Source organism: Stigmatopora argus, chromosome 15 (genome assembly GCF_051989625.1).
Source record: "Stigmatopora argus isolate UIUO_Sarg chromosome 15, RoL_Sarg_1.0, whole genome shotgun sequence".
Taxonomy (NCBI): Eukaryota; Metazoa; Chordata; class Actinopteri; order Syngnathiformes; family Syngnathidae; genus Stigmatopora; species Stigmatopora argus.
This window is the reverse complement of record NC_135401.1, coordinates 5245070-5270112: the sequence shown is the minus strand read 5'-3', so window position 1 is coordinate 5270112 and position 25043 is coordinate 5245070. Positions and strand designations below refer to the sequence as shown.

At 39.5% G+C, this 25043-nt stretch overlaps 1 protein-coding gene across 2 annotated transcripts in view; it reads right to left on the bottom strand.

The window, feature by feature from the left end:
* Positions 1–25043, bottom strand: part of pacrg (PARK2 co-regulated) — a 151121-nt gene that overhangs the window by 114780 nt on the left and 11298 nt on the right. For both annotated transcript variants that reach the window (XM_077620212.1, XM_077620213.1), the window contains exon 3: positions 5028–5107. The gene's annotated coding sequence lies outside the window, so the exon portion shown is untranslated. The remainder of the gene's footprint in view (positions 1–5027; positions 5108–25043) is intronic.

Genomic DNA, 25043 nt, shown 5'->3' with positions numbered 1-25043 from the left:
TATGCCCCCTCTTTTCCGCATCCCTTATTCCAAATACCTCCATCTGCCCTTATAAGATGGCATCGCTGTAATCAGTTCAGCTTCCCGCTGTGAAAAATATCGGCGTTATAGACGCTTGTCGATCTCAATTTGAATGTTTTACAAGCAAAACGCATCCGGCAGGTGTATGTTTATTTTTCATCTTAATCCAATGAAAGCCAATTGGTTCCACCTTACATCTTTTCTTGCTGATCTGTTTGTGTTTGGAATCCAGCGTGATGGAATATAGATGAACATGAATATAACAACGGAGACATTCATGCACTGTAATTAACAGCTAGACAGTGACTAATGAGGCTGAATTTGCAAGTTTAATTCGTGGGTGGAAAGTTTAATCGCCCGCACTCATCTTGTTTTTAGATCGTTGTCCAAAATGTTTGCCCCTCGCTTTAACGGCAAATTTTAACTCAACGTACATAACATTGTTTTGATATTTTATACTCTGAAATTAGAGAAGTTCACGGAGTTAGTCAAATTATGGATCGCTTGCTGCCAACCTCTTTCAGTCAAAATATATCGGATGTCTAATGCCATTAAGGGTTGCCAGATATAGTTTAGATTTAGGTGAATTTGTTTATGTATTCAATTGTAAAAGGAAAAATAGAGTAAGAAAACAATTACTGTAAAAACACCTAACATAACCTACAATTTTGTTCGTAATGCAACACGTGGTATCACACGATTCTCTATTCTAAGTACCTTTTTTATTACCGTGTACTTTTTGCGCCTGTCAATCCAGCAATCAGTGCTAAAATTCATGGGACATGACTCACACACTGAACGCACATCTAAGTAGCTTTTAAAAGAAAGTACAGAATAATCTGATATTTTTTCATCGGCTTTTATGCAGCCACGAACACAATGGGCTTTATTGTTACATTTCCTTTTAGCGTCACGCTTTAAAACTCGACAAATCACTTATTGGCTTGAGAGTCAGCCGTCATTCACAAATGTGTTTTCCGTTCCTCCTGCGGAATGTCGGAGTGCATGTGCATGGCTTATTGATGAAACTGTCATCTTCTAGATGGAATAACCGATTTTACGAGGTATTGTTATAAAACCACTAATCCAAAGCAATAAGGGGCTTCTATTATATTTTTAGCCTTGTGGAAAAAAAGTTTTAAAAAAGCACAACTCCCAAACATTTAATGATACGGCCAAAATGACATTGTTCTCTACATTAACGACTTTATCGATTTTAGGAACCAAGTGTTTCAAATGGCACGTAATTGCCGACGACGCATTTCAGTTGTTACGCTGGCGCTTCTGACTTTGACCTTTAGTAGCCAAGATTGCTTTGCACATCCCTCGAGGATAGTCAGAGTTCACTACTGAGCATTTCTCTTCATCCTGAAATTTCACACAAACGTGTCCACTATTTCGTGCCCGCCGTAATGCATAACCAGGGAAAGCTCTGTGGGTTCGACACTCGCTTGGTCCAAAGCACACTCCAACAAACTGCCCTTTTATAAACCCATTATAAGCAACTCTTTTATCATAAAACTCAGTGCCTGACATTGGCAGGACTCGACGTCCAATCCAATAGAAGATGATGCAGCGACCGTGTCGTAATGCTGTGAAAGTTACGTTGCTTAGCTTGACCAAACAATCAATGAGTACAAGAGTGAACCCACTTAAGGGAAGAAAACGTGAACGGTTTGCATCTGAGAATGAGAATGCCGCTCTGGAAATGCAGCATGATCTCCGCCTAAGGCTCGACGGGCCAAGTTGGAGAAAGGGGTTAGGGAATGGAGGGGTTGGTCTGACCTGATGTTCAAGTCCCTATAAGTTAATTAGCCCCTTTTACAAAGCAGATGCTTATAATTAAATCTACATGCGGCGTTGGAGCACCGGATGGGAACAGAAGAGATCTGTCAGGAGGCGTTCAGCAGCCGTCAATACGCGAGAATATAAAAATCTCATTAGGAGAGACAATAAGATGGTGGGGCGGGTGATGGAGATGACATTTTTCCATTTTTCCATGACACCGCCCCATCTGTTTGTTGCTTTTACATCTCCGCCATATGACCAGCGTGTTTGCTGAACGTATTCCTTCAGGACAAGATGAAAAGAAGGGATGGACTCCATTCATCGGAGCATCCTGAATTTGAACCCGGTGGGGTAAAAACAACAACACGCTTCCGTCAAGATAATTATTGCCAGGAGCTATTTAAACAGAAATCTAATTAAAAGAAAAGAAAGTGGGTGACGTTTGCAGCTCGCACGCTCTGACTTGCCAGGGAAGAAGACGCGTGAAAATGTCGCAGACACTTTTTTCCGTTACTAGTTACAAACAACAGCTTCATTTGCAGCCAGCTACATGCAGGAGGGAGCCTACATCATCACCAACTGATATCAAAGTATCTGACAGAGCCATCTAATTGCTGTTATTTCCCATGGGAGCCATCCGTCTTGTGCGGCTAAATGAACCTGAGCTGTAATCGTTAGGGAGAAAAGGGAAAAAGTGCACCTGCAGGAAACCCTGTTGAATCGTGGAGGTCAGACTCAAAGAGACATATTAAGCAGATTTTATCACCATTTAAAACGACACCCATGTGGATTTATAAATGCTCTCTGATAGTCTTCCATTAAAATCCACAGAATATAAAGGCCCACCAACGATCGGGGTGGATGTCATTTCTGAGGCGCACACCTCACAGCACGTACTATCGGTAATCAGGAACTTTACAACATCTCATCATCATGGATATCTGCATATTCCTGCTGGCTAATTTTACCATTCTTGGAGGAGAACCAATAATTTGTGGCCAAACAATGAAATCATTTTCCTCTCGGTATATATAAATATATTTGGTCGTCACATTTGTGCTATTAAGATACGGGATTATTTCCGAGTCTACAAAAAACACGATATTAAAAATATTGTAAACCAATTCATTAAACCCCAGTCCAAAAATATTCTGTGATATTTAAATTTGATGCCTTTATGAATATTTACAGTATAAAGATGCTTAATCCACGCAGTTCATTTGGCTCTCGCGGTTGACATGGAACAAGCAGTCTAATAAGGCAAGTGATTCATGTAATTTGGTCATAATTATTCAAAGCACTGTCCTTATTCCTTCTCTACAAAAAGGCGGCCAATTTGTTATGATGAGAACATACTTATTGCCATGTTTTGCCACGTGATTTGCATCAAAGCAGATGCAAGGCTTTGGCCCTACAACATAAATTATGAGGAGAGGAGTAAAAAAAAATGCAATATCAGCTCAGATTTTTTTCTACTTCTTCATTTGATTTTACCAACCTTAGGCCACACTACTACTACAGGGGGATACTTTACTGAATTCGATAGTTTGGACCTCACTGTCATCTTTCCCAGTAAACATCGATTGGGCGCCTATTGTCGTCGTTGGCAGCTGCTGGGTAAAATGTGTCATCGGGAGAATCCAGGAAAATCTGGGCGTGATGGTTGGCGAGTATGGCGTGGTTTAATAGGCCTCATTAGTAACACCTGTGATTTCCCACTATTTTACGTCAAAACGGCACATTGGCTGAAGCCACAGCTCAGCTCTCTCTCCCTCTTTTGTCCCGGATCAGGGATTTAATTAACTATTGACCGTGCCACCAACAGCAGGAGACGAAGACCAAATGGAGCGAACGCTAATGGCCCGAGAAGAAAACGCGTCCCTGCGAGCGTTCCTCTCGCCTCCTTGGCAATGTTTCAAACTTGCAAAAAAGAGGCGAGGCAACTTCAGCACAACTCAAAACAATTCTGCTGCCACTCTGTATTTATTTATCCACACCAGGATAATTGAATCGTCACCCGAGAAGCTACGAAGTCAGAGCAAAGATGAAAACATCTGAATATGTACGAATTTGCCAACGCGATACGGCAAGCGCAATTAGCATAATGGCAGAGGTTGTCAAAATAAAAATCAAAAAAGCACACGAGTCTAACAGGATGATGCACGCTAAGTGCGTACACCCATCCACGACTAATTATGAAAATCCAGTCAAGATGCAAACACACTCGTAGGGGAAGCAAAGGTCTGAATGTCATATTTTTGTTAAATATCGGAATCTTGAACTCTTTCACCCCTATTGATAAGACTGGACGTCAATGCATCTGGACTAGGAGATAATGAATGAAATGACATCTGGATTAAACATCTAGCACTGTCCAAGGTACTGAAATGTGACCATACCAGTTAAAGTTATATACTGTGCTAATACTATATATTACATCCAATCTAATTAACTCTTTCGCTATCTTTGACAGTGATTGAAATGGGATAGTTGGCATTGAATGATGACATTTTAGTGTCATTGACTTGAGGGTTTATCGGTCATGGATCATGGTGTTTACAACTTTTACAGTGGTCGAATGCTCCCGCTCTAAATGGATTGGACATCTATCTTTGTTTATGGGAGCCAATAATGAATTCATTAGTGCTGTCAGAACAGTAGGATCTGTTTCCTGAGTTTCTGTGTTTCAAGTGGGAATATCCCAAAATGTATGTGGCCAATATGAAAACTGTCTTTTTATAAAATCTATTGCCGGCAATGGCACAAGAAAGCCACCAATAATGCAGCTGCACTTGGTCATCAGCGCACTCATAACAATCAGCAATAACATCAATTTTAGGAGGATGTTAAAAAATTATGAAAGCAATCATCTGGCCGAATGGCGTCATTGTGGTAGAATTGTCTTACAAAATGTTCAATAAATCTATTGATTATGAGCTATGGTCATGAAAAATTAAATTGCAATAATACACACTCCGATTGTTATTAAATGACTGCATATTTTCTCTCATAGCAGAGCAGTTATTTAGACATTTAAATCATTTTTAGACAGCGAACGCAACTTGTTTTTGGCCTTGACATTTTCACGATGCATCTGGAAGTAACATACAGTAATACTAAATAATTGAGATATGATTTCTGACACAGCTCACTTCATATGAGGAAGTAACTTGGCAGATAAAATGTGTTATATTCATCAAAAAATTAGACCCACTGACCAGTAATTTGAAGGCGTGAGTCTGGATTTTCTTCAACTTTCTGCGTCATCCGTGCCCCTGGTGCTCCATTTATCTCCGCTCTGGAAAATTAATTAAAGGAGGAAATTATAAATGAAAGTTGCTAATGAACCCTCTTTCACTTCCTCTGTAATAGGATGTTTCTGCTATTTAGTCTACTTTTGCTTGATGTGCTGTAAAGGAATTTCCTGATAGCAGGATTAGCAATCCACAGTGGAAGTGGAGCTCATTCAGCATAATTTTTGGATTGTATTTTAATCCCTTATCTCACCAGCTAAATTGGTGGTCATACATTCATGGACAATTTCTTACATGCTTTCAGATCAAATTTTACGTTCCTGTTGAGAAATTGTAAATCTTGAAAATCAACCAGGACCGTTTACCAATGCATGAGGGCAAAAAAAACTGGATATATATTGAAAAATGACATTTCTGACAGCTACTTTCCATTCAAATCGTTCGAATGACCTTGCTGTAGCTCATCGGCACCTTCAGTGAAATTAAAGGGAGAAAAACCTTGCCCAGTCAACAGGGGACTGTTTAGTGTTGTGCTTTATGACACAGCGCCATAGAGTGTGTGTTTTATAAGGCCTTAAGCTTTATGGATGTTTAAGACTCATAGCGAAAAGCCGTCTGAATCTCCCCGCAAAGCTATTTTTCCTCAGTGAGATCCCGCCGCTTGCTCGTGGAAGATAAACACCCAACGGGTAGCACAAAGTGGGTGGGGGCTTTTGATGTCGAAAGTCAGAACCCAAAAGTAACGCGACGGGCAATGGATCTATTTGCGTTTAAATAAAGGCTAGCCAATGTCTGCCATTCTTCTCAGCACGTCACTTAGCCCATGTAAACAGTGTTCGAAATAAATGAGCTTAAACTCGAGGCACTTACAACTGACTAGGAAAAAAAACCTTGCACTTCCTGGACAATGAGGGTGCCAGTAATGAAAATTGATGTGTGTGTGTGTTCGTCTGTGTCTAGGCGTGTGTGTCCTGGTGTAAGATGAACAGAAGGTAACTGTGGAAGATGGAGGAGGAAAGTGAAAAGCTGGTGGCTCAGCGGTTAATCAAATTTATGTGGCTGGCATCCAACCCCTCTATACTATCATTACATTTTTCAACTTGGTCAATTTTCGCGATGGATTTTAGTGAGTGAATATATATAGTATATTGTCAAAGTTACTGTTCTGTCAAAATAAGCACAGTTTCAGTTCCTTATTGTTTTAAATAGTAGTGATTGGGGTAAAACCAACCCTTGGTTTACTGCTGGTAAATAAAGCCAGAATTGTACAGTTTTCCATTAGAAAGATGAATCTACTTTTTGTTTTGGAAGGCGTTTGTGAATATATTTCAACTCAAGTCAGTGCCCTCATCTAACGTCCAAGGCCGTGCCAAAGTAGCTATATGTAAATGTTAAATTACCGAGCACGGAGCCACATATGTGCTGACTGTTAGCTCAGGTCCTTCCGTCTCTCTATCCCGTGTGTAAATCCAAACCTTAAGCAGCCAATATCCTGAGCCAGCCTGTACATTTGCTCTTATCTCTCCACTCATATATTGCCTCTTCTAAGCAACAATTTTGCTGCCTTCCCCTGCTTGAAAATGGCCTTTTATTGCATTGTGAAATGCATGAGAAGGGCAGAAGTGAGGACACAGAGATACATATATTTGGAGGAAAGTCAAGAAACGTACTATGGATTAAGCCTTTTTTTTCACCTGAAATCACGTTGACTCAAGATATAAACTATTTTCCTTCAATTAACCGTTAGAGGGCCCTCATTTAACTCACTAATTGCCACTGGCGGCACATGACGTCCGGTCCATTTTGACTGGTTTAAAAAGACTAAAACTCCAATATTAATTGGTAGTATTTCAAAATAAATGAAATCTATATTGTCTGTTTTAAGGGAATTAACAAAATAATTCTATACCCATTCAATGTAACGTAGGAGTGTTTTGGGTATAAACAGAGTCAAATAAACTTAGTATATCTCAAAACATAACTACTTTAGTACTAGGGAAAATATCAATTTGGTTTTTAATGAGTTGAATGTATTTTTGTTAATGCATTTTGATGTATGGTTGTGTCCCCTAACTGGTGATGGGTCTAGTAGGGTGTAGAACACCTTTTGCCCAAAGTCACCTGGGATAGGCTACAGCACGCCAAAGGGAACCAGAGTGCAAAAGGTTTCCATATGGAAATCTGCCATCTAGATGATGGGTTGCCCATTCATTTCCAATTTGATGTGTTATGCATGAATGGCTATTATTCATTGGGAATTTGACAAGTCGGTGTGCAAAATGGGCCATATTTTAGAAGTCCATCGTAGACGCAGCGCCAAGCATGGCGCTGCTGTTTGAGCAGGAATAATGAATGTTGGCGGGGGACACCACATTGAGTGAAATTACCATGGGTATGTTTCCAAGTGAATTACAACTGTTGCATTGTCTGATTTATAGTTTGTGTGATTCATTCCATTTTGTTCTCCCAATGGCAAAGAAGATTGGCAGAGTCTCTTTGGATCCCAACAGAATCTCCATAATCCATTATTGTTTGAGTTGCCATTAAATATCAGTTTGAAGGCATTTGTTGAGCACATTCCTACGCAACAAAATATTTAATGTATAAGTACAGTATATGGTTGTAGTCTATGCATTGTTGACAAAAAAAATCTGAATTTTCATAAAAGCATTTTTTACGGGAGGAGGGTTTAAATGTTTTCCAGAGTACATTATAATTCATACAATGTCAGACTGGCAACGCATGTATGGCACATAAAAAAAATAACGACTGGGGCTTGGCAGATTATGCAAATGCTTATCTTGAATAATGCTGTGGAAAAAGTCCCATGTTCATGAACACATAAGGCTCGTTTGATTTATATCAAATAAATGTGCAAACGTATGCATGCGCATGTATCCTCTGAGGATGTGTGTGACATCAAATAGATCATTATCTGAGACAATAGTAGAAAGTGGGTCTTGTGAATTAAGTGATTGAATTACATGCCCAGTTGTTCTTATCACACTAGCGCTCAGTTGTCCTATTCTTTCCTTTTTGTCATCACTTGTACAATAAATGCATGTAGTCATTAAACGCTCATTCAGCTGAACCTTATCAAAGTTTCATAATGCATCCTGATATTCTTAAATCCCCAATATAACGTCCTGTGAGATTTAACAAATGTGAAAATTCTTTCTAAAATTGTCTAAGGTTAAAAAACATAATTGATGTTAATAGTCATACTTAAAGAAGACATCACATATGATATAGGTGTTCTATCATTTTCCAAAGCTATAAGCAAAATTTGATTTAAATCTAATATGCATGGCAGAATCTTCACGCAGTTTGCGTCGCTACATCAGCACCACCCGCTCCCCACACCTCGGCTCACCTCTTCAGCACACATCAGTAACAATCTCATTTACCGCCCCATTAATCATTAGAATTCTTAACACCTTGTGTGCGTGTGTGTGTGAGTGTTGCGGTGCTAAGATGCTAAGCAGGTGACTGTGAATGACAGTAAACCTTCTTCTTAGCATTATAAAAGCAGTCGGCCTGACGTCCCAACATAAATTACTGGTTGCGCTTATTTCCATTAAGTATATGGATGTGACCGATTCATTCGATGGACATTACATTTCATTAATTACCTTTATTACCTTTCAATGGATCATAAATGTGGAATCAGGGATTGAAATCCAGGGGCGAGGGGGAATTTTGCTGCCTAAGGGTTTCGTTAAAAAAATAGTGTTTGTTTCTTTTTATTATTAAGATAACTGCAAATTGTCCACTGTCCACACTTGGAATAATGGCTGTACTTTTACATTTCTGATGGACCAATTTATTGAGATTGAGGTTTGAAAGCAACTAAGATTTCACAGCCAAGAACATGAGTGGGCGTATGATGTGATGCACTGCAGAAAGTGGATGATGTACTACCTCCAAATTTTTCAAACGATTTTGACTTCTGACCTTGAGTTTGTAAATCTACACAATCCACTCGCTCTCTTTGTACATTTCAGTGCATCAAGAACATCGCGACACGGCTAGGCTTGACCTTCCTGCAGCCCTATTCTAATTCTGCTAATGGGCTCCTTTTGCTGGCCAATGAGCCATTTTTAAAACCATTTGTCACACCTGGAAGTCTACATCTTCTGCTGCAACTCTTCCTCATTTAAAACACTGTGTTGCCTCCTTGTCTAAAGGAGACTGGCTGAAGGCTATTACTAATCCACAACAAATAAGTGCACACTTGATGCTAGCAGCGACAGGAGCAGGAGCTCAAAACAAATGGCAGCAAATAAAATCTCACCAGCAACTCAGCAGACGAGAACAAACCACATAAAACAGAAAACAGGAAGGGGTCGGAAAAGCAACAACAAAAACAAGCAATTGCAGTCTTCCCCAAAAAGGCCAACCCATTACTAGTATCAACATGGCTTACGGTAAATTTCCTTACCTGTTCGAGTAACAGAAAAAAACGTAACTCACCACACCAAAAATATATGTCACAGTATTTACTGAACTGTAAGAATGTGTTAACTTGCATTGCACTTCTGTTTAAAAATGGACAAAGAAAATAACCGTTTATAAGGTTATTTATCAAGTATGAAAGTGAAAATGACGCAACTGATATATGTCCAAACACATTAGTAATTTGTTCAGAGGAAGGAGAAAATTCCTCTATGATATGTGCAAAAAAAATCTAAATGTTGGAGAGAGGTTGAACTCATAGAAAAGAGAATTTTCTTTCTCATCTGTGAAAAGCACAAATGCGACCGAGAAAAAACTGTAATAGTCTACCTCAGGGATGTTTGGCTTTTCACCATAAGCTGTATCATATTTCAACTACTATATTTGCATAGTGTAAGTGTACTATAAAAAAGAACATCTTGACTCATAAGAACCATTGACTTCAGGCACAAGGACACGCGCAAATATTTACTTGCATGTTTATTTTCCTTCTACTCTCTGCCTTGAATTTCATCTCACTTGCAACCGTGGTGAATTTTGTTTGTGTCAGGAGCCAAAGATCGCAAAACTCACACACACACGAAAATAAGATCCACCACCGTATAACGTTGAAGCTCTTAGACATCAACTCTCGCTGGAAAAAAATATAGAAGTGCTTTACAAGGTTCTTTTACACCGGCACAAATTATAAAACTGGGGCGAGAGTTTGGGATGGAAGGACAGACTGGGGAAAGACTATTAAAAAAAGGACTAAACAAATTCATTAGCAGGGGACTGCTAATGAAGTGACTCCCCACTGCAGTAATGGCTGTAGAGATTTATCTACATTAGCAACCTGTTCCTCGGCAACAGTAGATCACTAGGCCATGACAGGACTCACAGCCATACACATCACTTTGATTTATTAGCATGTTGATCCCTCCATCAGTACTGAAAGAATTGCATACATAAACAAAATAAGTAATGAGTCATACTGCAGACTTGTAACGAAGTTTGTTTACAGTAAATAGACTTATACTTGTATAGCACCTTCACGGCACTCCAAGTGCTTTGACACAATACCGCTGAACCCTAATTTATCCCAGTGGGTGCGCAGTGCCTAGTGTCTGAATGTGTAGGTGAAAGCACTTTGGGCATGATAAAAACGTGTAGCTAAATGTGCTATAGAAGTACTCGCCATTTATTGATGACTCGACGTCAGGAGCAATGTAGGGTTCAGTATCTTGCTAAACGAGGTCACCAGGCCAGGGAATTGAAATTGCAACTTCTGACTTTGGGAACAACTACTGAACCACTGAGCCACGCCGTCCCAAGGATTAGATTTTTCTAATGAATGGATAAGTAATGGTATTTACCATTTCTGTGGGCAGAGGATTTGGGATAAGAGTGTTTTGAGTTACAACTGTTGTGAAGGGATAGATTTGGATCTCAAGGCACATTATGTTTTGCTTTTGGTTGGGACCCTATTACATCTTGGAACGAAATAGGCATTTAGTCCATGATGAAAAGTTCATTTAGCCTCCGTGTGCACCTGTGCTCTCTACAGGCGGTGCCGAAGAGCAATAACCATAATGAGTCTACCTGCATGTGCGCGCAAGGCCATGAAATGAAAGTAATTACAGCGGTGCAAAGCTTTTTGTATGTATGCCTCCTCTTATCTGAGCCTTTCTGCACTCCAATGCTTCTGAGTTGTGTTTAGGTGAACAAGCTCAAGCTAGGTGATACGCTTGATCTTTGTCAGCCCTCCTCAAACTCTTCTAATTACAAAATAACTCTCTTTGAAACAAATGATTCACAATATGTCCACAGAGATTAAATTAGAAGTAAAATACCAACTTGGAATGCTATTTGAAGTAGAATTAGGAGTTGCTGGCGGAACAATTCTGATCTGGCCCTACAGCAGGCAATGACAGAACCCTTAAACCCAAATAATAAAGATCATCCTAACATCATTTCATAACAAACCCATGCTTGCAACACTATGCCTGGATGCCCATGGGAGCAGACATGTCCAGTAGTAGTAGTATTGGTATCCCTACAATTGAGTGTTGGGAAATAAATGTCACCAATATGATTAATTTGTATCATTATGACGATGAAAATGCAGCCGGTGGAGCGAGTGGCTAGCGCGTCGGCCTCACAGCTCTGGGATCCTGGGTTCGAATTCAGGTCACGTCCACCTGTGTGGAGTTTTGCATGTTCCCCCTGGGCATGCTTGGGTTTCCTCCGGGTACTCCGGTTTCCTCCCACATTCCAAAAACATGCATGGTAGGTTGATTGGACACTCTTAATTGCCCCTACGTATGGGTGCGAGTGCGCATGGCCCAGAAACAGCTGGGATTGGCTCCAGCACCCCCCATGACCCTAAAGCGGTTCAGAAAAGTAGATGAGATGAAATGAGATGACGATTAAAGCTCAGTTACCAAAAAGTGGTAGTTTAACATGGTTGAAAAGCTCGTGAGGGGAAAACCTATCCAAAAGTTGACTTGCGAGTTGTTCTTGCGAGAGAAAAAAAAAAGAGTTAAATTTCCTTTTTTTTTAAGTGCTGTACAAAAATATACATATGCATATTGTTTTTTTTTACTAAAAAGTTATTTATTTTGTTACCTTCTTAGCAAATCAAAAAAAATCGTAGCATTTTATTCCATCTTGTGTCCTGTGAGTGGCGAGAGGAAGGCTTTCACCTACACTAGGTTGAAATTATCGGGGTCTCTTAAAAGCCTGCATCCAAGGACGGCAGGTTATGACACTTTATATCACCACTGTCACTAAGGCTGCTCTGTTAGTAGCGTGTGACGTCCCAAGGCTTCCACGCGTTGTGGTCGTCATCGCTCACAGTTTTCCCTCTCGTCGGTTTTCACTCGAGAGATGAATGAGGATATTTAACGGGTGGCACGGAAAATGCCGTCAAATGGTCCTTGAGTGTCAGACAATAGGCACAAAAGCCTGGCGGCGGCAGAGAGAGGTAACAAGAATTGGAGGCGGAATGAGATAAGAGGGTTAACAAAGAGGCTGCCACAAGACGGAGGTGCTTTTTCATTGTCTGGAGCATTTAATGAGCAGGAATTAAACAATGACAGCATGTAATAACCTGCAAGTGGCAAGAGTGTCTGCCTTGTTGATACTCGGCTTGCTCCGCCGCACATTTGCAGCGTTTAATAAACGAGGGAATTTGCACAAAAAATAGAGAAAACATCACACATTTATCAGCTGCAAATGTCTAAACAGGATAATGCATTTCCCTAAAGAGCTGCAGAAAAGGTGGTGATCTATCTAGGTACATTGATATTATTGTGAATAGGTTTGAATGTGAGTTTGACTGGTTGTTTGATATGTTCTGAGATTGACAAGCGACCAGTCCAGGACAGGAACAAAACTTAAGTGATTCTATTCTATATCAAAAGTAGCTCATTAAAGGGTCTGCTTCACTATGTCATAATTTCATGTTCCATTAGAGTCTACTTTAAATAGAGATTTTGGCTTTGGTACATGAATGATTGTTTTTTGAAAAAGAAAATGACAGCTTTGTGTGCCCATGAATCACCAGTTGGCCTTTTTAGTGGAATATTTTGCACATTGATAAAAGAAAAGAGATTGTTTGAAAAGGTTGACTTTGAGTCAGCATGACAACAGTGACTGCATCAAAGTTGATCCTTTATCAGGAGATGTTTGAAAAAGGAATTCTTCAACATTGAAAAACAAATAAGAAACCACAACTCCTTGGTAACCACCATTTAGTCAGATAAACTGCCTAAAATGGCGAAATCTGTTAAAAAAAACTGTCAATTTGGGGGTCTAAATTGTACTTTTAATAAGCACGCTCAATTACAACAGACGCCTAACAAATGCAGTAACAAGGCACAGTAAGTATTTGTACTTCCCACCAGTATAGCCCAGCCAGATCAAACGCGATGACATCACGTTACTTAGCGAGCAATCCTCTCCCAAACAAAACTAGCTCACTGCAGTCTGTTGATAAGTCTCATCCTCCATGTTTGATGCCCGCTGAGCGGTAAAACACCTCCCACCTGATGGTTGCCGCGCATTCTAGCTGATTCCAATTAGACCCCGTCGGTAAATAATATCGCCACGCCACAGTGCTTTCATGGCACAGGAAAAGAAGTAGAGTGACGGTGAACAATGGGCCCCCAATGAGGAAGCTCATCGAAGGAGGGTAATCTTCGTCAGTGAACATGCTGGGAAATAGACACATGGAGATGATGAGCCGAGGCTTGTTGTCCATTGTTGGCCTTGCAAAGTATGATTCGGAATAAAAAGAAAATGGAAGGAGGGAAGCAGACAGCGAAGCATTATTTGGTGCTCGCCACGGGTTGCCCGAGAGGATATGTTCACTATTTGAGTAGAAAATGACCAGTTTAAGGTGGTCAGAATGCTTGAAGAGAATCAGAAATAACATCCAAGACTGCTTTTGTAGGCTCAGTCCTCCAGTTTCTGATCAATGTATTTTAATGGGGAGGAGTAGGTCTGGAATTTCATAGTTTCCTGGTGCATATAATCATAGAACACATTGTTCTGTTGGTCTTCAAAATTCAGTCAAGAAAGAATAAAGAAAAAAAAAGTTAGGATGACATGGAAAAAAAACTAAGCGATTGAACCAATAGGAGTTTGGCTTTAGCCCATTGGAACTCCATGTTAAATCTATGAGCCCGATGACTGTATTCAGTGTGTCCACTCTGTTAAAATAAATAAATAGCATAGACAACTGCCAGTATTTGAGTGTATTGCAGCAATAAGTGCAGGGAATATCATTTCTATCAATGAAGTTGGGCGTTAATTAAAAATGGATGTTCTGCATTGCTGCCTCACAGAGTGAAGTCAAAAGATGCAACAAAACATTGTGACTGCAATCAAATGGGTCAAGCGGAGTGCTGTGGACGTGATGCCTAAAACCCCATCGCTGAGGAGAACCTGCTCGCCTAGCTGGATACACAGTGCCTCCTAGAGGATATTGTGTCTGTTTGGGGGAGGATAGAATGCTCATCATTCACCTTGATGGAGCAGTGCTTTGACACTGAGGTGATGATGCCAAGCAAAGCATTCTGGGGCCGAGGTTATTGTGCCAAGGCAGAGTCAATGACTTTATGCTGTTGATAATCTGGATTAAAAGTCTTTGGGACAACGGCATTAGCAGTAAATGGCAGGACATGTCTCCCATACACACAAATACCATATATATACATAAGAGTTGGAATTAGTGTCCCAAGAGATGACTGCAAATGCGTCCAGGTAGCGTCACATTTCATTTAGCGGTTTTCGTGGTCACTTGTATCACAGCTCGACCCTTTCAGGCACTCTGAGAGGCCATTCTGGTTCATCGGTATGTTTACCGAGCATCCTGATTTGAGCATGTCAAGACAACGGAGAAAATGGGTGGGCCCAGTGGGAGGATGAGGTTTGAATGGATTGTGGTCAAGCGATTTGTTTCTTCAACTGAGATTACTTTTGTGGGGATTTTATAGGGAAATCCCCCCCCGAACTGATGAGCAGTTTTGAAAATGGACTGATTCCAAAAAACCTCTCCTCGTGCCTGGCAGTTTCTGATGTATTTTTGATTTATCTTTTTTTTCCTTTTAAGTCTGATTGTGTTTGCTGTTAAACTTCCATAATCCATTAATCTGTCTTTTGTTTTAATGTATTCTACTATATTTCAAGATGACAAATATTTTTTTACATAAATGCATTCGTAAATTGAGATGTCAATAATAACAAAATTACTAAAAACTGAAAGTCGCGCTGCTTAAGGCCCACAAAAATATATATTTTTGTATTTTGTCATAGTATTACATACATTGCATTTTAACAGTACAGTTTGCCTGGGAATGCCTGGCAATTATCAAGAGATGACTGTACATTTTGTAAAAAAAAAAAAGAACACCGGATTGGATGACTTGCACCTTCAATGGCAGCCAATGAGTTAAATTAGTGCCCGTCTAAAGAGGTATTAATTCCTGCTCCATTAATGTTGTGAACCTCATTCCATGAACTCTGCAAAACCAGGCAGTATGGGCATTCCCATTTTTTGTAGCCTGTGTACTAATCTGGGTATTAGTTGTGTGCCAGTAGGACTACACAACCCAAGATAAGAGCACACAAAAGGTGGTGACAGAAGATGTGTGACAATTTTGTCAAAAGCCCAGATGGGAATCCATAGTGTTTACACTGGCATGACGAGATTGAGGCTCTCTCCTGCAAAGAGGTCATCGTATCGGGCCAGCTGAGTGGGTCATTGATTATCTGTCAGACGCGTTAGAGCTGAGGGCCCATTAAATCAGGAACATCATAAGATATGCCATTTGATAACGTGCATCCTGATGAATATTTGCAAGAGAAAATGTCTCGAAATCCATCATGTGCTCTGTAAAATTAGAATTCTCTGGCAATATTCAAGTAGTATTTTGTTGATAAATGAATCATTAACAAATATTGACAAAAAATGTAGCCTTTTAACAAGCCTAACAAGTAGGCTAGTAGAATGGAGAAAATTCTACTCAACGCTGTTTATATAGCATCTAAAGAACAACACATCTGGAACAGTGATGTACATTACTGTGTATTATTTAATAACTCATCTAAAAAAATCTACCATCCTTGCCCCCCATCTCTAGCAAAGTACACATTCTTGATTGATGGTGTACCGTAAGAGGTTCCAGGTGGAGAGCTGTTATCAGGCGAGGGCCGCAAGATTACTTCCAGCAGCTTTCCCTGCTTAAATCCTCTTAGGACGCACACATACACAATGAAACACACACTAACTTTTCCTGATGTTGATAGACAGACAAACAATTGTTTTCTCTTTTGGTTCCACCATATATCTCACTCTGATTTGTCTCTTTTAGTTTTCTTCCAGGCCTGCCCTAAGTCAACAGCTTCGGGTCAACAATGTGAAAGGGAATGTTAACTCAAGAAAAAGAACCTGCCGCTTTACTGCAGGCGTTTTCTTTCGCATACATTTCGTATCTCGGTATTTCGAGTTCTTTCGTCACAACTTTGCCAATAAATGTAAAGAACAATCAATTTGTTTTCTAAATTAGATAATTAACGAGTTATACTGCTGCGATACATTAAATCTATACTTCAAATGTCCATCCTATAAACGAGTTGCTGACAGTCACCCACTAAACAAATCAAGTAACCATTGCAATAAATTCATCACCTAAATACATTAAAACGGACCTCGGTTCCTTCCAAAGGAATGCATAAATTCCTAAAAGATAAAAATATGACATTTCAGATCTCAACTCGCTGACAGCGTGCATATTAACATTCTGAATTTGACGATCAAGGGTCAGAGTTTGGAATGATGTAACACAAAATATTCAATCTGACTAACTGCAATGTCAACAATGAAGAGCGACTTCAAGTAGAAAACGCCCGAAAGACTTGTTGTAATAGTAGTTGATTATTGATTTTCATATCTATCACAAAGAAAAACATTTGGTTTTATGTCTCAACAATAAAAAACAGTGTGTTAAAGCTTGTTTGAGTTGGTATAAGTGACTTGATAGCGAAGGCTCTTGCAACCTGCCTTAGGCTATGGTCCAAAACAGCAAAAAGAATAGTGTGAGAGGTCTTGCGGGCAAAAGATAGAAAACGCAGCCAGGTTGAAAGACAAAAAGCAGTGATGATTCCTGAGTTGCTACCATGGTGACTCCTTGCGTCACCTGATTGACGAACGAGTCTTTCACACAGCAAGGGTTAGGGTTTAGGGTTTAGGGGTTAGGGTTTGGGGGTTTAGGGTTTGGGGGTTTAGGGTTTGGGGGTTTAGGGTTTGGGGGTTTAGGGTTTGGGGGTTTAGGGTTTGGGGGTTAAGGGTTTGGGGGTTTAGGGTTTGGGGGTTTAGGGGTTTAGGGGTTAGGGTTAGGGTTAAGGTTAGGGTTAAGGTTAAGGTTAAGGTTAAGGTTAGGGTTAAGGTTAGGGTTAGGGTTAGGGTTAAGGTTAAGGTTAAGTTTAAGTTTAAGTTTAAGTTTAAGGTTAAGGTCAAGGTTAAGGTCAAGGTTAAGGTTAAGGTATAATAAGAAAGAAATGTGCATAGTCAGAATGGATGACCTGTATTGTAAGAAAGCCAGCCCAAGGCTAACTCAATTTAAGACTAAGAATAAAGCCCACCTTCACAACTAAACTGTTTGACATGATGTAGGCAATATACTTTTGTGAGAACAATACAAAAAGTCAAACGAAGACTGGGAAAGGTGGAAAATGATCTGATGAAGGTCGGCGTAGAGCCATACGGAGTGACACAGTCCAACAGACGGAGAGCTATGGGAACATTTGGAGGATACATGAGGCAGTTATGAACCTATTTGGTTTCTCCTGCAGGGGCACCCGAGTGTCACTAATGGCCAAGCAGGGGCTGGTAAACACATTTCTGTGACGGCGCAACACTGGCGAAAAAAACAAATTAAACTCTCTTCTCTCATTTCACACCCTCTCAAGCCCTTTCTCCCCACCTCCCTCCATTACTCATTTCTTTTCTACAACTCTGCGCTTCTCTCGTTTTCACTGTCTCGCTTTGGCTTCGCCTTCATTGGGCTGTTTTCATTTTCTGGTCATTTAGCGCTCGTCTGTTCTTCCACTGGCTGCTTCCAAAGGAAGAAAAAAAAAACAATGCCATATGTCATAGTGGGAAGGGACATACTGGTGGGTACTGGCTGTTTGTAGTTGGATGACGAGGCCAGTGTAATGAGGCTTGCGTGGGCTCTTGGACACAACGGATGTCTGAGTTAATGGCATAGAAAAGCACAATACAGTGCACGACGGAGACATACTAACACTACATGTTAACTCATAGAATGGGATTGAGTCCCACCCACTGTCAATGGAAATTGAATGCTCGCAATGATCGCAATCAATGAAGCAAATTGTATTGTGACAATTTTTCCTTTGTAATATGCAATTAGCCTGACACTTCTCAGCAACCGTAATTTAGTGCCTGCATAAGTTTGCAACGTCTTCAGAGAGCATTACTTTGAGAGAGAGTGCTGCAGTGTGATGAAGCAGATGAGCTATTTTTCATTTAATAATAAGAAAAACAAACACTGCCACTTGACCTCAACAGGTAGAATAATCCTTACTTTAAATCATAATAAGAAATTATTATGTAATGTTCAATGGGTCAAGTCTTATCTCTGTAAAAAAAAAAAACTATTGAAACATCATACAATTGGTGTTTTATGTCTAAAATTGGACAGTAAATATTGTCAAAGTTCTTTAGTATTTCACCACTAATTATTATTGAAACTTGAACTAAATTGAAGTGATTAATACAAGACATTGCATTCTTATCATTTAAAACAGTGCATTTTTACAAATTGTTTTGTATGAAGTGAATGCTAAATGTTAAAGTTCCTGACAAATGTAACAGGTTAAAATGTTCAGATAAGAAAAGAAGCAGCGTAAATACAGGGTATAAACACAAAAGTACTGCAAATTTAAAAAGATTCATTTAAAAAAAACAAAATATGTATCATGAATACCTGGAATGAAATAACTATGTAAAACCTCAATCAATAGTTTTTGGCCATCTGCATGGCCTCCATCTAACCCCAATTTTATGTGTTACATGCATTGTGTGCTCATAAACTACATGAGACGAGTCCAATTCAGGTTCCTCAATAATCATGTTCCCAGTGACGTTTCACGAGGCCTGCAGTGCTTTCTCATTAGTGAGGCAACATTAAATAGGCTAATCTCACGCAACTGCATACTACATCTAATAGAAAAGCGCACATTGAAGCTATGCAATGGGCACTTTGCTGCTGATTTCTTCACCTCAATTTAATTTAATCCATCCAGTAAACGCAGCACGCGGAGAGTTCCGTCTTATCTTTGTTTACATAAAAGTAATGAAGTGGATGAAGCCTTAGGCTTAAAAAAATTAATTCAAACTGATCGCAGCGCCAGATATTCACATTTAAGGGAGCCACAACAAAAAAGTGGCTGATGCGTACATACGCTATTGTTGCTGTGGTGGGTGTTCATAAATTGGGGAGTGGCTGGTAGTAAATGCAATTGCAGTAAATTTTAATGTTGTATATTTAAAAAATGTTGGTGGGGAGAGGGGGGTTGGCTTGCTATACAAACCCACATTGCTCATAACGGGACCCAAAAGTTTGAGGACATCTAATTGTGTGAATCCTTAAGTGAATTTATAAATGAGCTTGCTTGTTTTGATGCCCCACTTCTCACCATTTAATCTTTTTTTCACTTTTCGTCACCCTTATCCTATCATCACACCCCATTTGCATTCTGTTATCTAAAAAGGTGTTAGAAGAATATGTTTAGCACTTACAGTGTGTGCGTGTGAGCGTTTGAACCTGCATTTAGCAAGATGTCACTTGGAATAGTCCGCACTACTACTGGGATTTAACAAGGCGTCACGGGTCACAAAGTCACTAACTACTTTGAAGAGAAAGTCGCTGTGGGCTTGCTGATGTTGTCATTAAGACCTATTTGTCAACAAGGTAGATGTACTACTGTGTATTGACTTCAAGGGTTAGGACATAGGTGTCAAAATCAAATCCTGGAACTGAACTGCCACAAGGATCAAGAGTGGACAACAAAAGGAAATCATCTCGTCATGGTTTTCGATAGTTGTTACTTAAAAAAAGGCAAAAAAACATTTTTTGTACCCGTCTCCCATTGAAAATAAATCGCATAGTGGCTGAACGGGACTATTTTACTGGTTGTTATTCTCAAAACTAAGTATTCAATCAAAATTAAAATTGCATTTGAAAAAAGAGAGCTGTGTAGGCTGTTAATTTTCAAACCAGTTATTATTAGTACTATAATCGTATAGTGAGAATGAGTAGAAATGTTGTATATTAACTCAAATGTTCTTCTTGCATCCGTAAAATTTCAGATTCAGTGTAACATTTCTCCAAGTAAATTATTTCAATTGCATTTCAGTTTTTCCAATACTATGATACATTGGTCAATCCATTGCTCAAAACCAGTCTAGCATTAAAATACTTAGTTAACTCATGGGCTGGAAATGATGTCAATGCTATAATAAAATATCACCTTCCAGCAAAAGCCAAATATTTACTTTACTCTTGTGAAGAATGCAAATTGAAAATTCCACTCCGCCTATGTTCCATCCTTCCTTTTTAAGCACGCCTCCAATTTGGGGAATAGTAAAAGTGAAAACAATGCCTGTGATCACAAAAGCCACCGAATTCACATAGATAAGAAAATTCATTAGTCGCCTGCTTGCTAATGTCGTACGAGGAAATTACGCCAAGGACAAAGAGGGTGTGAGCGACAAGAACAGGGGGAGAGGAAGAGTAATGTGTGGGAGGAAATGTAACACAGGATGGTAATCGTAGCGTGCCAGCTCCAACGAGCCCGCCAACCTCTCGCAGTCGGAGAATTAAGGGAGGCACCCTTGTCTCTTTGCCTTTGTTTAGCAGTTTGCTTCTCGCCTCCTTGTCCGTCTGATATTTCTCGCCGTGAGGAAAATTGAGGTTGAAAGTCAAAGTGTGCACGCTCACGTTTGCTTTCTCTGTTCACCTGGCGCCAAAGGTCACTCAATGCATGCAACTCTTTTCCCAATATAATCGCATGGAACTTTTGTTTGGATGAAGAAATGATAATCAATTACCATCATGGTAAATATTTTAGGACAAATGACAGCAAGTATTAATATAGAAAAAAATGCAGCAAAAATGCAGGCTTACTTAAAGTATGCTACTTGTATATACTACTACTACTACTAAAACTACTACCACCACTACTATTGCTACCAGTACTACTACTACTACTACTACTACCATCACCACTACTACTACTACTACTACCACCAACACCAATACTACTACTACTACCAACACCACTACTACTATTACTACCAACACCAATACTACTACTATTACTACCAACACGAATACTACTACCAACACGAATACTACTACTACTACCAACACGAATACTACTACTACTACCAACACGAATACTACTACTACTACTACCAACACCAATACTACTACCACTACCAACACCACCACCACTACTACTACTACTACTACCACCACTACTACTACTACCAGCACCACTACTACTACTACGACTACTACCACCACTATTACCACTACCACCACCACTACTACGACTACTACCACCACTATTACCACTACCACTACCACCACCACTACTACTACTACTACTACTACTACTACTACTACTACTACTACTACCAACACCAATACTACTACTACTACCAACACCACTACTACTACTACTACCAACACCACTACTACTACTACTACCAACACCACTACTACTACGACTACTATACTACTACTACGACTACTATACTACTACTACGACTACTATACTACTACTACGACTACTATACTACTACTACGACTACTATACTACTACTACGACTACTATACTACCACCACTACTACCACCACCACTACTACTACTACAACTACTACCACCACTACTACTACTACGACAACTACGACTACTACTACTACTACAATATAGGCTACTCAGATATAAGTAGCATAAAAAGATCATTTTGACTGTATTTACTGAAGGGGCACCATGTAGAACAGGAAAAGAGAAGTCTGAACAGATTTGGATATGACTGTTACTACTGTGTATACACACAAATAATATTTGTTTTTGTTTTTTTAACTTGTTGCATTTTGTCAAACTGAATGATTTTTTTTTGTGATTTTAGTTTAATAAAGTGGACCGAGGCTAAAAACAAACAGTGGGGAGTTTAGGGTTATGATCCGCTGATGGTCTACAGATTGATCTCTGACAAATGAAACTTAATCCCAACGTCAGATTGTGCACACAGATATACACATGAGTACCATCTGGTGCCTGTTCCGTGGCCCTATGGCTCCCATGCTGGATTACCCCCACAGTATTTACCTCTAGCAAATCCTGCCGGCAGCTTCTGATAGGGGCCATCTGTAATCTGAAGGTTAAATTCAGTGCATTGTAATTTGTCCCCCACTCAGCCCTGGGACGGTATCAACTTCCCCGTGACATCTGTTCAACACGAGGCTGAGGGCAGCATCTGCACATTGCAGTTGTGGTAGAATGCAAGTACTGTATCTGCCTCACATCAGGGTGGACATGCACTCTCAAATTTGTTCAATTTCTTATTAGATAACTTCTGTTTACAATGTTTCGGCAGATGTGTTAAACTGTGGTCGTGTTACATTATATAATACTCACGGACATGCATTCTTTTCTTTTTGGCAAGAACGCATAATATTAAAGTGGCTTGATTAAATAGTGGCTGAAACCATGTCTTGTGTTCAATATATGTCTGTATTTTACTATTTGACTAAGGCGCACAATCCAGAATGAGCAGGACAATGTCCACTGAATAGATCAAAAAATGTGGCAAAAAAACTTTAATTAATTTACATTCTATTATTATAATTGATGTATGTGTTTGTGTCATATCGTCTGAAATAGTCCAAATAGTGTACTGATCATTCATTTCAATAAGGTAAGATTATTTGAGGTAGGAGTGTTTTGAACGCAATTAATGCCATGGAACAAATTCATTTTTTTTTTTAAAGGGACAGCTGTAGATGGTGTATTTTTTAAGGGGCTTAGTCAGGACTATCAACTGGTCAAAAGTCAGTTTTTCAGCTATTGGTAACATTGTAGGTCTTTTCTGACCTCAAATGGGGAGCAAGCAAAGCAGAAGTTTGCAAATGAATCTGAATCTTTCGAGTCAGGACCATGTCCATGGTCATGTCAATTTTGTGGCACAATGAAATACGACACAGAGTATTGTGCCATTTCCTGCCTGGCAAACAAAGCGCCCATCTGGACACCAGTGATGACTGTGTTGTTCTACGCTGTTACAATCTCTCATGTCACACTGCCTTTCGTTTCTACGCTATTATTATTTGCCAAAGTCCACAAGTTGTGAACACAGAGACTTGGGACCTTTTGGCATGTGTTTTACAGCAGATATTTAAAATAAATAGGGTTGAAAGTTGATTTTGTCCTTATATTCATGTTTGCAAAAGTGCAAGTGTTGAAAATACCTACTTGACAACTTTCTAACCTCACAGAAAATGACATCAAAATCCTTAGGTACAAAGTAACCATGAGGTTAACTATGTTTTATATTTGTATTTTTGTCCTAAATTTTCTGATTGGTACAACAACCACAAAACAGGCCCTTGAAAACAAGCTCTACTTTAGTCCGACAGGAACCTGGGGGAAATAAAAAGGTACTGGGCGCTCTCTGGTGGCTAAGTGTGTATTTGCCCAAGTAGCTGAAAAGGGAAATTTTTACTCTTGTACTTTGATGTTTATTTTTAAAACAATTAATATTGAATAAGATTAAAACTTTTTTTCTTTGTGTAAAACTGTTATCTAATGACACCCTGCATGTTATAACCAAAGGGCAGGCACTACACACCGAAAATAATAAGCATCATTAGCACATGAAAGGCATAAAAAATACAGTACATACAAGCAAATGGAAGCGCACACACACATACACACACAGTTTTTCTTGCAGTAAGCCTCGACAAACATAACTGTGGCACATCTAGGACAGAATAATGAACGAATGAGTAATGAGTCATGAAATGATAATGATGAGAAATGACTATAGATGTCACACACATGATAAGTGTATGATTTATCTTTACTTCATGACAGTATGTATATGTTTTAGCTGTCCATTGTGTTCCAAACACATTTATTAAGAGGAAGTCACAGCCAGTCTGTGAGCATTTTTTTTGGTGGACAGGTTTCCTAATCAAGCAAGTGCAATTGCATCTTATTTTGGGCTTTATAAAGAACTAAACACCTACAAGAGCAAAATATTTACAAAAATTACATGCTGGGATTAGGAGGATCAACAATTCAGTGCCTTAACTTTATCCCATTTTGCGAGACCTTTACATATGAACTAAAAGCATATTTCCACTGAAACGCTAGGTTCATTGGAGAAAACTATTCTTCCTTCAGGTGTTAAAAAAAAAAACAAGCCACTTGTCCTGACCTCTCAGCTTGGCTTGCCTAAGGGGAGAAAGATTTCGGCTGGTCAAAAATTGGAGCGTTCTAACACTGCCAGTGCCTGAAGGTGACCACAAGTGGGAAATAGTTCGAGAGAGAATGTGTCGAGTGCAGCTGATAAGACTTTTCCCAAAGCATTTACTATTAAAAGTCGCTTCAAGTCTACTTTTACTGGCCTCCAGCTTCCAAAGTAAAGTGTGAATCTTTTGGTTTTCAGGACTTTTGGGTCTCATAACTAGAAATTTAGGGGACTAAAACTTTCTATAGTTTGTCACCCATTGCCAATCAGAGTTAAGTGGCTGTCTAGTGGGGTCATTGCCACTGAAACATGAGCATTGATGCCTTCCAGTTTCAAGGAATTGGAAATCTATTGTTGTAAAATATAGGGAATTATCAATTATTGTTAAATTAAATTAAATCTCATTTGGAGTTTTATTGGGTGGCATCACCAAAACTTATTGCTTTTTTGCCATTTGAATTGAATAGATTTAG